At 34.2% G+C, this 17145-nt stretch overlaps 1 protein-coding gene and 3 long non-coding RNA genes across 4 annotated transcripts in view; 2 read left to right on the plus strand and 2 right to left on the minus strand.

Annotated features, from left to right (window-relative positions):
- LOC116337173 (protein sickie) overlaps window positions 1–17145 on the minus strand; it is a 246185-nt gene that overhangs the window by 175807 nt on the left and 53233 nt on the right. The window lies entirely within an intron of this gene.
- LOC116337189 lies at window positions 9978–10780 on the plus strand. Its single transcript, XR_004200784.1, has 2 exons — window positions 9978–10081; window positions 10308–10780. It is a non-coding gene; the product is annotated as an uncharacterized LOC116337189 (long non-coding RNA).
- LOC116337188 lies at window positions 10928–11783 on the minus strand. The gene is made up of 2 exons (XR_004200783.1): window positions 11619–11783; window positions 10928–11392 (listed from the first exon to the last, which is right to left on the minus strand). It is a non-coding gene; the product is annotated as an uncharacterized LOC116337188 (long non-coding RNA).
- Window positions 11536–12166, plus strand: LOC116337190. Its single transcript, XR_004200785.1, has 3 exons — window positions 11536–11820; window positions 11937–11952; window positions 12148–12166. It is a non-coding gene; the product is annotated as an uncharacterized LOC116337190 (long non-coding RNA).

Genomic DNA, 17145 nt, shown 5'->3' on the forward strand with positions numbered 1-17145 from the left:
TTTTCTGACTATAAAATGCGATGACTACAAAATGTCAAATGCAAACAACAAAAATGATGCAAATTGCTACAAAGTTCGGAAAATGCTCTTGTGACCTATGCAAACGCTAGTTACATTTCAACAAATATTTACTCTTGTTATAAATAAATTCGATGCATTTATTTGAAAATTGAAAGTGCAAAGCCATTCCGGAAGTATACTGTGATGCGTAACAATTGAGTGTTTGTGTGACTTGCAGTGAAATGGTCGAGTTATTTGCAATATCAAAGGCCATTGGATATTGTGAATGAAAAAAGCAAACAAAAACTACCAATGACAATAGAAATCCGTTATAAGCCAACCCGAAAAAAAATTCGAGGATAAAAAAAATGGCAAACATGAGCGCAAATAGAAAATGAATTCAATTTTAAAATAAATTTATGAATATTATTAATTTGGAAATTGCCCGAAAAATGCAATGTCTATTCTCGCAACGAACACAATGCTTTGCATTTCAAAAGAAGGGAAATGAGCACAGCCAGTAGCATGCTGATTTCCATTGTTTTATTCTCGAATTGTGTATCAAATGGAGAAGAAGAAAGCAAGAGATGTGGTGCATCTTTACTGTTTTGCTCTTAAGCGTCATGCCCAGCTCAAGCTGGCACAAAAACAAACAATGTTCTATTGGCATCGTATTTTACATCTGCACACAACACATAAACGCTATATGTTGAATAAATAGAGACGAATACGAATTGAATAGCTATTTACAAAGCAATTGTTATGCGTTGCGTTTCGCCAACGATTTTTGAAATGGCTCTGTGAATTCTTTGGTGGAAATTGAGTTCCTTTGGAAAAATGCTTTAGCTATTTAACCTTTCATTTTCAGTTTTTCAATCAGCTTCACTTGAATTGGTTTGAATATGTTTTCAGCGCGCGCGCTGCAGAATGTGCTTATGTGTAAAATCCGATGCAGAATGTGCTTATGTGGGCAAGGCATGAGTTTTAAAAGCTCAAAAGAATATCGGGATATCAAAGGAAGCATATATACATGAACAATATTGCTACCGCATACTGTCCGACAAAAAAAAAGGAACGAGTTGTCGTGACATAGAGTTTTGACGTTGTCTGCCAGCACCACCAATGCAACAGTCATTTTCGCTTCACTGTCTGAAACAATAAACAATTCATTTTTATTGCTCACATTCCGTTCGTTCACTTGACCTAGACCGAATTGCACTTTCGCTCCATGTTGAATATTTTCCGCATAATTGCATGTAATATCTTGGAACTTTTTCATAACTGATCTACAGGGCAAAATATGATTGAAATGCAGACGTGAAAATATTTCTTTCCGTGGAACAGATTGCATGCAATACGATATTTTAATATTTCAATCAGTGGCTGTAGGATGTTGGTTTTTTTCTGCTTCAATTTTTTTACGATTCAAAACGATTTTCTGCGAATGAGAACAAAACTAAGAGGTAATAATAAAAATAAAATTAAATGTTCTCTATGGCGCTCGATTGTGAGTACCTTTTTGATTTTGACAACTGAACGAGAAAAAAGTGAGAGAAACTAGGAACTGTGTGCACACCCTTTTGAAAATCTGACATAGAAATGTTTTTTTAACATGCCAGGAAATCGAAATAATTCCATCTGTATCTTATTATGCAAGAGATGTTCTTTTGCTATAGCTCGTAAGCTCCTAATTATTTGCATGGATTTTTTCCTTCGACATTACAATTCCATTGCTGAAACCAAAACAAAAAATAGATTCATTTTAAACCAGAGTATTGCTCAGCGCTGCTGCCATCCACAGCATATTAAAATATCTTGCTGAGAATGCGTCGTCCGTCGCATGCGAACGTACGTAGCAGTTTATACATCACAGCGAACAAGAATGAATCCATTGTTCTCTTCACGATTATGTGACTCAAAACATTCAAACGATTGGATAGAGAACAATGCATGTATTGTTGTTCGCTGTGATGTATAAACTGCTACGTACCTTCGCATGCGACGGACGACGCATTCTCAGCAAGATATTTTAATATGCTCTGGATGGCAGCAGCGCTGCGCAAAACTCTGCTTTAAACTGAGAGTAATGAACAGAATTCGCATTCATTCAAAGTTGTTCTCAAACAACATGAGAGAGAGAAAGAGAAATGGAAAAAATCACGTGTAAAAGCATTTGCTTTGTGTATGATTTCAAAAACTCCACATCACAGTTATATAATGTGTATAAAAATGTTGTGTGTTCTTTAAATCACAAAAAAAGAATCGACCATATAATGAAAATTGTGTACATTTCTCTCCATTCAAGCAATGGTATTTGTTGTAGCAACAACGACAGCATCGGAAACTGAATAAAAAGGCGAACCAAAAAAAAGTGCACACTCGCGACCATAAAAATGCAAAGTCATTTGAAAACCGAGAAAATGTGGCCAACCTCTCGACTCGTTTGCAGATGAGCAGCAGCGAAAATAATAGCGAAAATAATTTCGTCTGAAAAACACCATATAGAACTTTAACTCCTTGGTGAATTAAATTTGTTGTCGTTAAACGATTAAATGGAACAAAATAAATAGTTGAACTGTAATTCTGATATTTACAACGCCTTGTCTGTCTCTATGCAGTGCAACATATCGTAATATTCGGTTGCGATTTTCAAGTAATGCTTGATTTTTTTTGTTTTGTTGTTGCCATTTTTCGTATTTTTGTACTTTCTCGTTCATCTCTTTCAACAAATTTCATCTCTTTTACTGGATTTTTATATCACATCAAACCGACAAAGTAGCAAAACATTTCGCCATAATTTTTTTCTCTTTCTCTTGCTCAATTTGTCTGAATCAGCAGAAAAATGCCAGCGCAAAAGCCAAAATACATTGAATGGTTTTGCAAACGATAAACACAGTTGTGTTCAAATTTTTATAATACACGAATGTATGTTTGATTTTATATGTATGAGTTGGCGCAGTTGTTGTCCATGTTGACGATAGAAAAAAAAGCATATATATATTATTTTTGGTTGTTGTTGTGAACGATTGATTCGGAAAGGCAGTTGCTTTTCTGGGAAATCCACCTTCACTCTGCATTCCAAACCATATTCGTTTTGCATCATTTATTATTCCAAAGACATCGTTTGGTCGTGTTTCGATTTTCTCTGTGAATCATGTGCACACGTTTCCAAAAATTCTTTTTTTTTTGTGTTCCTTCATCTTCCATAATCCATCTTTCTCCCATATATAGCATCCGCATTGGATTTTTCTATATAACTCGTCGTATTTTTGCTATAGCACGAAAATGCAAAATGTTGCTACTCTTTTGCTTAGGAATTCGACGTTCAACAAAACCTCCTCCAGCTTCTCTCCAATTGGAATTCATTATGGACGTGCATTTTGCGTTGAATATACAATTTGGCAAAATCATCGTCGTCATTGAATCGACGTTCATAATGAAAATGCTGTCGTTTGTCAGTGAAATTGTAGTTGGCGACACTGGCCTCAAATTAATCTGCATAATTTTCACGCTCACTTCACCAATTAATACTGTTCTTTTTCAATATTCATCATGAGAACGTGCATGGATTAATGAAGATATCCATAAGCGCCGGCTCTCTACTTCATTTTGAAATACAAATCTTCATTGAATTAATATTCTAGTTTCGAATGACGAAGATGGATGGCTGTAAAAAAGGCCAGATTGTATCAATTTCAAATTGTTTCTGAATCTATGTATGTATATAGAAGGAAGAAAAAGTAATTAATATTTTCAGAAGACATGATGTGAATTTTAGACATTTGCGCAACTGCTGCAGCAGCTCAGAAGTGATTAGTCAGTTGAGAACAAAAATGTAACCGAACTTAATCAAACATTCATGATCGGCGATGGAAAATCGAATGGAAAAATTCAATGAAATGGAAGCATACACACACAGAGTATGCCTATTAAACATTGCTCATAATTACATGCCATTTTGCATAATGAATAAATAAGGGAGCTGTTCAAGAACAATTAAAACGAAAGTTGTTAAATGCAAACGATACCGAAAGCTGAATGAAAATCAAACAATGCAGACTGAAACAAGAGATAGATACAATATTATGAAGTGGACTCATAAGGGTGGAGGGCAGAGGGCTATTTATACATTGTCGGTTCATTTGAAAATCTCGACACTTGCAGATTGTCGGACTTTCCACTTGAGCTATGCAGATTTGCAATTTACTTTGGTGTACAGTGCACACAAAAACACACACACAGAGAGAGAGAGATAGAGAGTTCCACAACCAACATTCCGGATATATACGAAAATGGGAACGGAAACAGTTGGCCATATTTTACACATGTATTTATGCAATTGAAAGTCTAATAGGAATGTGTACATTTAAATTGAACTGGAAAACGTTGAATGTGTTGAAGAGAGAGAGATAGACAGAGCTGATGTGGAGAAGAGACACGCAAACAATCTTTCTCGACTCAATGAATGGCTACCAAAGTACAATGAATGAGCACATGTTGAGTAGAATTACAACAGAGCAACTCGTTCAAATTACACTGGATTATTCGCATTAATTCAACACGGTGTTTTGCCATTCGTAAGTCAACAATTACTTGAACATCCATTATGGAGTTTTGACAATTCATTAAATGAATCAAAGAGAACGAAATGAAAAATTTAAATTAAATTGAAAAAAAAAAGTTTCAAAATCCAAAATTATCATCGCATTGATGAACGACAACATTATATATCTTTTTTATTATTATTTTTTTCGTTTTCAATCCGTCAATTATGTTGAATTGGCGTAATTAGTCATGCGACGTGACAAAAACACAGTACATTTTCAATGATCATATCGAAAACGATAACATAAAATGTGTTTATTTAGCGCATTTAATTATCACTGTATTCACACACAATTTCACACCTTTCATGCATTGACCGAAAACAATACGCTCGTAATTTGGCCAGTGTGCAGACATTTTCTTGTATGCAATTCAATGGCTTACTCGCATTCGCGTGAATCGAATGAATCACTTTAATTTATCCGCTGTGTTGTTGTTGTTATGTTTTGTTTTTATTATTCGCAATTTTATTTATTTACAGATGCAATTCGTGACGCAAACGAATTTTCAACCATAAATTGTCTCGATCGCGTTGTTTTTTGTTACGTTTACTGAAAATCGTTCAAATGGCTCGAATTCTCATGCATGCTACACTGATAATAATCCGAAATTCATTTTGTCACACATGGCTTTATCGCAAAGTTAACATCAACCAGCCGGGGCTATTCGTTCGTCCCTCTCTTTCAGACTCGGTGTTTTTTGTCCTCTACATTGTATTTGTTATTTTACAATCCTTTACTTTTACTTGTCGTTTCAAACATCGAACAAGCCTTTTTCCCCGTCGCCGATGTCAGTTATTTAAAGTATCCACGGAAACAAAAATATAATCCGTGTGAATTTAACGTTGCAATAAAGCCTCACACGATGCAATTATGAACAACAAACAGAAACGGAATGGTTCGTTGATTCGTTCGTATGTATGTTTTTTCCCTCGTCGTGTATATGCGCTTTTCACGACAACATATATAACTCATAGCACGCACACATGGTTTTTTATTGTTTTCAGTCTTTTATTTATTAAGCATTTTTGCAAAAGTATTATATTAATGTATACTGTCTCTTATGCACACGTTTAAATCACAACCGATGTCGACGTATTGCACGATCAATGCTAATGAAAGGAGTTACACAAATACATTCACGCACGCATATCAAACAATACACATTACACACACGTATATTTTTTGTTATGTGATAAATTTCCGGTTCTTTCTATAATTATTTCACTCAATGCAGTCTTTGTCGTTGACGTTGAATGTGCTTCTTTTGAATACTAGTTAAATGTCGCACAGATTTTCTTCTGTTTTTCGAATAATGTTCTTTTCTTTTTCAAAGAACTGTTTTGATATCAATTTGTATACACTACCTATGCAACTTGCTATCAATACGGAAAGTTTATTCTAATTTTCTATGCAAAAGTTAAATCGTTTCAAACGTATAAATGCGAAAAATCTATATGGAAACAAAATCACAGTTGCATCCGTACGCAGTGCGATTCCTTTTCGAACTGAAGCGATGACAAGCTTTTAAATGGTTCGAAGGGTCTCGGTAGCGCATACGAGGGTGTACTACGCGGATAAGCAATGCGGAACAAGTATTTTCAAGTTCATTCCACCCTCAAACGCAGTAAACAAACGCTTGGTTTCGCTCCGCTAGCATACCGGATCGCATGGGCAGCATGTGACTCGATGTACATTTGTAGGGTTTTTCGCATTCATACAGTTGTTTGTTTCCACATTTTACGCACCAAACGAAACGACTCCGTTCACTGTTTCATCGAATTTCCATCCTTGACACTGTCGAATGAATCATCATCGTTCACAACAACTTATATGTGCACTTCGCAATTCAAATTCACAATGTTTGTGTGCAAATAGTAGAATCGAAAAAAACTTGTAACACGCTTTTCAGGTCGTTGAATTCAAACGAGTTTTTGAAGAAATGAGAAAGAAACTTCCATTGACTGTGTATATACAATTTCAAATAGCCTCATTTCAAAGAATGTTTTTTTTTTCGAACATTTTTCACTTTGAAAATGTCACTATGGTATTTTGGGATGGTAGCAGCGTTTAAGAGATAGAAAAGTATACAACAAAATGTTAAAAGTGATCGGTTTGCTTCGAAGAGAAATAATTTTGAAGTCGCACCAGGAGTCATAAAACGTTAAAGGTCATAAAAGAATTTTTTTTTCATTATATTTTATATCGAAATTGATACCTATAATGTCATTGCGCCGTACTCGAACATCAAAAGCAATTTATCGACATCTTATCGTATATTGTACACCTTCGGCTAATATGAAAGTTTGTCGCTGGCCGCTTTTTTGTAGCGATAGGTGAAAGTGTCACCATGGGTACACTTTGGACGGAGCTTTATTTGACCATTGCGGAAAATGGATGTGTTTGAATTACATTTTGATCCAACCTTTGCAGATTTGAAGCGACAAAAAAATCGTTTTTATATTTTTTTTCATTCAAGTTTTAACCTATGTCTAGCGACATCAGAGAGTGTTAGTTGGGTGGCTTATCTATCGTTCGATCTCGATTGCTCGCATCAAAGGATATGAAAAAAAAGAACCAGGATAATATGTTTGCTTCATATTAGAGTTTTCATGTGTATTTACTACTGTTTTCCGAAAATATACACCTGAAAAGCGAAGCTTTATATGTGCATTATTCCGGGCATGTGTTTTTTCTCGCATTTTGCTGTTTCGATGTGTGTGATCAAAAGACTGTGTACCAAATACATACGATAAGAACCTCAATAAACCTACATTTCCATTTGTTTATTTAACTTTGGCGTTGCCACACAACCGAATCCGCACTTGTCTCAATTTTCGCTTACATGGTTTTTTACCTCTTACCATTTAAATCGCTTTCATTTTCGTTTGACTATAGAATGACGTTCTATGAAGAAAAAGAAGAATTCAAGCGTTTCACATTTTACATATTACATTTGTACTCTGGTGTTGTGCCAATATGAAAAAAACGTGGAAGTGCTCGTAAAATGGTTCGATTTGCACGTGGTTAAGAGTTGTGCGTATTTTTCTCGTCTCATTTTAAAGTTTCGATGTTATTGAAGGGTGTCCAACACACAATTCAGCTTTTCGCTGTTGTTGATGTTTCAAATGAATTTTGCTATGAGATGGATAATCTCCAGACATGGAAAATCTTAAGCGTTTATACGTACCAACCAAACACAAATTCGCGTTTATTTGGCCCATTTTTTTCTTGCTCTTTTCCTCTCTTTTTCTATTTTTCTCTCTCAATCCCTCAGAACGCTCCCTTCTTTAACGACGTGCGTATGATATATTTAAGACTCATGTCGAAAAAAAACCGTTTTCACCATTCACCTAATAAGAAAAATCGTTTTTCTTTCAAATGGAATAAAATGCGTGCAGAAAATACAATATATACACATCTTATGTAATCCAGTTACAGTATTTCATCGGTTTTGATAGGAAAATATATACCAAAAATGGCAATCAAATAATATGGCGTAACATTACCCAAAGGGAATCGAAATGGTATATGGTATTTTGAGCACATTTCAATATACAATAATTTTGCTCGGCTGCTCTCTCATCGTCGAGCAAAATAATCCATATTGTAACTTATCGCGAAAAACCATAACAGAAAACCTTCTATCCCATCTAAATTCTCCATGTATTGTGGGATTAAGTTTGGAAATAGAAAATATTACGTCACATTTCAATTATTGATGATTTGGCAAGAAAAAACAAACCGAAAAACAATTGATATTGTCATGTCACCGTGTTCCGCATATAATCATGTCAAATGAAATACTTGTTCGTAAAACTTTTCTCATAAAAATCAATAATTCGCTTTGACATTTATTGTGGTTACCATTTCCTCCCCGCGTTTGCTCGCAAATTAAGAGCGGTATTTAACGGAAAAAAGCCTTCGTATTCTTCGAACCGAACATAACAATCAATTATTGCAGCAAATCGAGTTCAAAACTAAACAAAAACAAACATTTTATGCGATACCACACGAAATTCATTAGTGAAGTTTCCACCGCAGCGAATGTATTTTGAAATAATAAATTCGCGTAACTTGTGTTTACTAGAAGTTTTTCAATAAACTGGGTCATTCAATGAATTCCGAATTCAATTGCTACCGCAGTTGAACATGATTTCAATCGATTTAAAAAAGTTGAAAATCAACTCAAAGTTGTAAGAAGACCTATTCAGAACGAACTTAAGTCATTTATTGTGAGCAATTTTATCACTTGCACTAAAGAATAATAATTTATTTTGAGTTGATTCGATAGTATGAATGAAAATGAATTTCCGTGCGCAATCACAAAAGGAAGAAAATCATAAATCATAAGATACTATCACATCGTTGATATGTTGAAAGTTGCGGGTTTCTTTTTTTCTAATAATAATAAATGAGTTTGTGTGAGTGAAAAACATAACAATGCTTACTTAAAAGCCATTCTGTCATTTATTATTATTAATTTTGCCCCAGTTCAAAAAGCATGGTGGTGACAAAGTTGGTGCGCACCATTGTTTGGACAAACGTTTCGTGATATAATTTGCAGAATAGTGTAGAGATTCCGTTAGTTTTGATTTGAAGAAGGTCGAACAAAGGTTCTCCACATGCAACGTGTCATAATGAACAAAATAAACAAAGAAAAAAACAAAACAGTTCCGACGCAACTTTTTAATTGGGGTGATCAACCCTCAACTAATAAATCGAAAGATTGCTCGATTGTGTGGTTGGCTCAATGAAAATAACTTGTTCGTACAAAATGCAACCGGGCGCATTCATATTTTCCATTCACTGCACATTTTCTAGATTATGGGTCTTATGCATTGTAATCCCCAATGCACAAAAGGCACATTCATACATGCGCGCAAACACATTTACATTTCTATAGCCACTATATTCGATAGCAGCAGATAACGTTTAAGATGAGTTACGATTTGGGTACCAGGGAGAGAGTGATAGACTCTTTCGAACGAAAATAACAACGCATCGCAAGGTTAAATAAATGGAAAATTAGATGAAATACACACACACTCTTTCTCTCTCTCTCTCTCTCTCTCTCTCTCTCTCTCTCTCTCTCTCTTTCGCTCACTCTAGCTATCGCAATCTCGTTCACTTCCTCCGTTCGCATTTTAAAGTGCATCTTGAAAAATTTTCGGGGGTTTTATTCGTATCATCTAATTTGAATTATTTCGTCCCCTTATTTTTCGTAAACTATACAATTTATTCATTCAACACCAACCCCCCCTGATGTCAAACAATGAAAAAAGATTCATAACATACAACACCATCTCTTGGTATGCCACATATCTGTTTTTTTCTCCACAATGTGGAGAAAGTGTTTACGTATACGTATACGTTGACATTAATAATCTGTCAAAACCATAAACACATTATTTTCATAACGCAATTTTGCGATAGTTCCTATTAGTTGAAAAAAATTAAATTTTTGTGTGCAAACTGTAAGTTATTTTGTGATTTTATTGTGTTTAGATTGAATACGATTTCATAAATTTTTGAAAAGTGATTTTACAGTAACAAGAAATGTAAAGCAGAGAGAAAAAAACCAATAAATGAGTTTAGAACGTTTAGAATCATATGCACATTTTCGTGATATTCTAACCTCAATCGCTCTTTACTCTCAGTTTTACATTCTTTATATCAACAATTATTTTATAATTTAAACAGGAAACGCAAAATGGTTTAGTGCGATGTATGCCAGCAGAATATTTCGGGAAACATTTACAAGCACAAAAGAGTTGAGCACAGTTGGGATCGAGGTGGTATTAAATTGATTAAACAGGAAGATAAAACTCTGATCGAAGCTATACAAAACGAAAAAACATTCGTTGGACCTTCGCTGTTATATTTGAAACGTCTCGCAAATTATGCGGTAACACAAAATTTTCAAGCCACATTTTTTGGAGTCGACTCACCAAAACCAGAACTTGTCATTACAACGGGTAAAATTGCAGAGAATGAAAGAAATTTGGCTGAAATTGTGGATCAACTCTATGGCCAAATCGGTCAATGAACTACGATCGCTATTCAATATTTAGTTTATGAATATGTTCATTTTTTCACGCAAAATGCGACCAATTACATTTATAATTAAATACCATGAATAAATATTAATTTTTTATGTAAAAAATGGAAACAAATCTCTTTTCATTTGTTCGCTTTCAAGCGGGTTGAAATATTCATTGAATTCACAATTTTTTATATTTTTACAAGCATGGATTGTGAAGAACGCCAAATATATGAGAACCATAAATAAATCCAAATGAATAAATTGAAATTCAGCAGTGTTTTAGTACTATAGTGTTTTTATTTTTGTTTGATATCAATATGTAGCTAAGAGACATTTTCCAATCATTTATATTTATTTAATTAAACATAAAAGTAAGTAATTTACGCATATTTTGCGAGAGAACTAATGCTCAGGTGTATCAACATCAGACATCTCCGGGATTGTATTTTCATTCTCTGCAATTGTACCCGTTGTAATGACAAGTTCTGGTTTTGGTGAGTCGACTCCAAAAAATGTGGCTTGAAAATTTTGTGTTACCGCATAATTTGCGAGACGTTTCAAATATAACAGCGAAGGTCCAACGAATGTTTTTTCGTTTTGTATAGCTTCGATCAGAGTTTTATCTTCCTGTTTAATCAATTTAATACCACCTCGATCCCAACTGTGCTCAACTCTTTTGTGCTTGTAAATGTTTCCCGAAATATTCTGCTGGCATACATCGCACTAAACCATTTTGCGTTTCCTGTTTAAATTATAAAATAATTGTTGATATAAAGAATGTAAAACTGAGAGTAAAGAGCGATTGAGGTTAGAATATCACGAAAATGTGCATATGATTCTAAACGTTCTAAACTCATTTATTGGTTTTTTTCTTTCTGCTTTACATTTCTTGTTACTGTAAAATCACTTTTCAAAAATTTATGAAATCGTATTCAATCTAAACACAATAAAATCACAAAATAACTTACAGTTTGCACACAAAAATTTAATTTTTTTCAACTAATAGGAACTATCGCAAAATTGCGTTATGAAAATAATGTGTTTACGGTTTTGACAGATTATTAATGTCGACGTATACGTAACCACAGCTGTCATAATATATACGTAACTTCGTATTTTCACATTGTGGAGAATTTTTTCTGTTTCATTAATAATGAATCATTATTTTCTGTAATAAATAGAAATTTATTTATTTATAATTCTAATAGAATGAATTTGAAAAAATAAATAGAATCATTTATATGAAATAAAAATAATTCTAATTTGAAATAATACGATTTTGTTAGGTTCCCATAGAATGGTGTGAGTATTTATAATTTAGTTGTATTATTTTATATGCTTTATGTGTGTGTACAATGATTTTTAATTGATTTAATTTCAATTTGATTTACTTGAATGATTTTTAATACAATTTTTGTGTTGAAACTATAACATTCAAATACATTCCAAATTATTGAAATAAATTTGATTTTTGCATCTAATTCACACTAAAATCAGATGGCGCTCATTAGCGAGATTCGCAAAAAAAAGTCTCCAATCTCATATACGTCAACCCCCCTTGTTCAACACTTATGCTTAGCATTCGATATGAGTCTCTGTTTGCAAGCGGGGTTCGTCAAACAAAAGTTTTGACGTCAAGTTGAGTTTGGTGCATCGATTGAGCTGTTTAGAGTGCGAGCCTTTTGTTTGCCGTCAAACATATTTTCCATATAATCATCAGTCAATGTTTGTTCAGCCATTATTTTAATGAAAAATTCGTGAGTAATCCACAAAAATAAATGAATTTTGTAAGTCATTTACTCTTTTTTCGCTTGAATAACGTTTTCTTTTTGCAATTTGTCATCAACAAAATGGAAACAACAAAAACTTTCAAACTTTTGTTGGATTTCAATGAAAAAAACTGATCCTTTCGAAGATATATCGAGCGAAGTTATATGTATAACCTGAAGGCATCTTGCAATCGTCTACGAGATCTGTTGACTGTTGTTGCGTTGATTATGCATTGTTGCGTAGATTTAGCGAAGAAAGATTACAGTTCATCGTTCATTTATAGTTTGAACAATTGTACTAAATCATTCGATTTATTCCCAATGGACGTGCATTCATTTGGGCTGTGCTAATGCGCTGGATTCACAAGGTAAAAAGGGTGATCTGTATGCGTGGCACTGCAATTGTAAACGAGAATAAATGCCATATTCCATTCTAAATGGAAATAAATTCAAAGAACGAACATCTTTTTCTACCATAAGAAACATGGTAACAAAATAAGAGAAGAGAAGAGTGGGCGCAAGAGGGATAAAAGTAAAACAAATTTAACTGTTGCGATAGAATGTGAGTGTGCGTTTGAATGGTGAGGGGTGCAAAGTGCACGAATAGGTTATGTGTTAAATGGTTGGCGTAGGTGTTGTAAGCATCATTTCATGTTACTGTGTTAACCGGGGAGGATCCCGAACACAGTACAACATTTGTCCCTTCACAGACAGACGTATCGGTCACGATTTAAACGATGTAAGTATTTCTTCGATGCTGCAATCCAGTTTTGGCGATGCTTTATCGCTTCTCTCTATAATATACTAGAGACTGTTCATAGTTCAACATTGATTTTGCCCTTTCATTGTTGTCATTCGTTTTGTGTTGTTTGTGCACACATTCGTATCCGATTGGAAAATACAACAACACATACACACACCAATTGCCATCTCGAACGTTTTTCATGAGCCATATTGTCTGAATGTGTATACAGCCCGAACCATTTCTTAATCGAACAAATGCCGTTCATGATAAATAATGATTTTAACTGAAAGTTTCTCTTTTGAAAAACATGAAATCCAATTGTGCAAACTGTCCAAACTACACACACACTGGCAGCGTTGAATTCTATCTGACGATGAATCTGGTGATAAATCAAACCTTTTAATAATAATACGCTTGATATTCCTTAACGATGAGTGCGCATTTTCTCATCAATTGAAGCTGCTTTTTGTCGCATCTACTGCCAAAATAATAATAATACGAAAATTGCCCATGGCAATAAACAAACTTGATGCACCATTTTAGTCTTCGGTCGTTCTCCATGTGTTTTTTTATGTTCGATTCTTTTCAAATGAAATTGATACTCGAACCGTGGAAAAGAATTCAAAAGAAAAAAAAGTGCAGCACTCCTTACATGGCAACTTGTTTTGAGTTTGTATGTCGAATCGAATGGAAAATGGATAAATATGACGAGTGCTTGAAATGTTCGTCCAAAGATGCACACACACACAAAAGGAAAACAACGAAATTATGTGGCACTTTATTCACTCGAGACTCGCAACAAAATTGTCACAGAATGTTTGCAAACAGCATATAACAACGTATGCATTTTGAGTCAGAGCTGCTGAAGAGTGTGTCTGTGCCCAACATTGTAACATTCACATGGGATGGCATTTGCAAGTAAACTGTCTACGCTTCGATCAAATAGAATGGGGACGTGATTTTTTTCCCTTCGATTTTCTCTCTGCACTTTGATTCCTTTTCTTCTTAATCGAAATTGCAAGCATTCCAGACAAGTCTTTACTTTGACATTTTTTCAAGCATTCTTTTTACTTCATTTTTTAAAATGTAATTTTCTTAAATCAATTTAACTCTCAATCATGTTACAAGGTTTGAATATGTGGAGATAATAAAATCAAATTATCTGTCGTTACACACACGTGCATCATTGACAATTCGTGAATCAGCATTTTTTTTCATTGCCACATGCCCTTTTGGTATTTCAAATTAAGTCGATGGTTCGACTCAATCAGAAGTGATTATCTACTGTATTGATTAGATTAATTGCAAGCTTCAACTTGAAACTCAGAGAAACACTTCGATTGATACCGCATGTATAACTCTTTTTTTAATTTAGTTAATTACTCAGCGGATTCAGGTGAAGTGACGGCTTACAATTTGCTCAAAATAAATTGCAATAAAGTTTCTGCATTCAATTGAAGATTCAAGTTGTTATCCGCAAAATGCAACACGACCAAAGTTGATAGTTTGTATCCACAGACATAAAACTTTGCACGCGATAAAGTTGGTACAAAGTGTCCAACATTCATTGACTACTTTTTGGCTGTTACAACTCGGTTTTACAGAAACTTTCGAATTCTTTTTCGCTGCTTTTTGCCATTGATTCTTCTCTGTTTTTTCCTTTCTCTTTCTCTATCTGTCTGTATCCCTTTCTCTCTTTCATTCCTCTCACTCCCTTTTTCTCTCTCGCAACATTTTCTCGAAAGTCGAACCATTGAGTAAAAAGTTCTCGTTTTCTTGCATGTTCGGGCCATTGAAAATGTCGCACGGAAAAATCGGCGACTATTGTAACGACAACAACCCATCAAGTGGAACGTGTGTACGTTCATGATAAATAACTAAGCGTAGCGCTGAAAAAAGAACAAGCGCCGGACTTTATCCATTCAAAACGTTCATACATTCAATTGGGTTACACAAACTAGAACGAATTTCGTTGTTGTTTTTTTATCAGTGCCCATATCTTAGTATACTCTGGATCATATTGGTTTTTTATCAGTAAAATAGCACACACAATGCCAATGCAGACGACAGTGTCGTCTACAGCATATCAAATTGTTGAAAATGAATGTCGGGGCTGGTTTATATGCATTTTTGCCACAATCAACAAAAAAAACTGGATAGTCAAATGAATTGCATGTCCGAACACAAGTAAACACTACTGTTTAGATTGTTCATATCGCAAAGAAACGACTCATGAATACTTAGTTTGGCATGAATAACGGTCCGGAGAGAGAGAGATATTGAGTTTTGTGTAAGTTTACACTTAAGAGAGCCACAATGGTGCGCAAAGTAAGCATAATTCTTATTTTATGTTGAAACAAATCAGTCAATGTCAATGTAGACATACGAATTGCTGTTAAACGTGACTTGAACTTTAAAAAAAATATCTGCGAAGGATGAGTGCGCTTCAATATTTACTTGGGAATTCTTGATTCCTTTGAGCGAGAACGGAAAAAAATCATCGACGTTAAAATGTGAATGAAATTCTAAACCTGTCAATTTCGATCAAAAATTGAAATTGTAAACCATTAAGAGAGCAGACAGTTTTTGACAGAAATTTTATTGAAACAAATCAATTGCGTCTGGTTTATCAAAAATAATATTTGTTCTTCGTTGTTAAAGATTGAAATGACACGAAAGATCAAAACCCCTTCCCGAAAAATGTTCATTGCGCGATTTAAATGAGTGTGATTGTTTCGAGCTTAGAAGGTCTTTTTTTTACTTTCAAAAAGTAATGAAGGTGGTATAACTTAAAAGTTTCGTTTGTTTTATTTTAAAAGTTCGCTTTATCATTGCTCCAGTATTTTAAAAAACTTTCCAAAATGTGAGTCTAAGTGTTTTTTCCACCTTTTACCATTTGCTACTTGTTATACACAGATTCAGCAGTCGCACTGCATCGGAAACAAACAAACGCGAATAAAAAAAAACTGACAAAAAGGTAAAAAGTTGAAACCATCATCAGCCACATACCCACCGAGCGAGAATGCCATTTAAAAAGTCAAAGCAAAAACCGACAGTTTGTTCAGTCGGAAGTGTTTTCTTTCGACGTTTGTTTTGTTGAAAATCGTTATTTTTTTTTGTTTTTTGTTTTCAGCAACGATTGAACGACCTGAAATTCCACAACCAATTCCAAATATTGCTACATTTTTGAGTCATTGGATTGCAAATGATATATCAAAAATTCCATTTCTCGACCGAAGGCAAAAGTAAATGTCAACGATGATTATTAGCAAAGTTGAAAAAAAGTAATAAGATTTATTTCGGCCATATGATTCGTATATACATGTATACAATAAATTACATTGTCTCGGCAATAATCCGTATTGTGTGTGTTTGCGCGCGTGACAAAAGAACCGTGAAATGTAAATAGATGCGAAAAAGCGGGAAAAGTTACAAGCAAAGCACACAAAGTAAAATAAAAAGCATGGAAAGAGAAAAGTTTCGAGTGAATATATGCGCGATAACAGTCGAACTAACACGTTGAAATATGCTATGGTTGCTGAATGAAGTTGAATGTTTGAAAATATGCCTCGAAATACTTTTCAAAACCATTTCGTTAAAAACTTTGCAATGCAACTCTTTTTTTCTTCTTTTTGTATGTAAACTGTCACCCATAACGCACAGATTTACATTACATTTAGGAGGTTACACACACACATTTAAGTGGAGCAACCAACACCTTGATACCATTTCACTTCGCGGTAGAGCAGAAAACACTGTTTGTGACGACAAGAAAAAGTAAGAAAATTAAAAGTTTTTATTTATGGAACGATGTAAGTGGAATTGAATGCTGAGCCCGAATATTTTCTTCTCTGTGTTTTTTTTTTGGTTTTCGTTTTATAGTTGAATGCAGTTCTTCGTGACATTAGCCAAATTCCTCAACGTTTGCAGAGAGACATACATGTTCGTTTGTAAAGAAAGTGTATCCCAATTTATATTCCA

This window comes from Contarinia nasturtii, unplaced genomic scaffold (genome assembly GCF_009176525.2).
Source record: "Contarinia nasturtii isolate CC-2019 unplaced genomic scaffold, AAFC_CNas_1.1 Cnas_scaffold_220, whole genome shotgun sequence".
Classification (NCBI taxonomy): Eukaryota; Metazoa; Arthropoda; class Insecta; order Diptera; family Cecidomyiidae; genus Contarinia; species Contarinia nasturtii.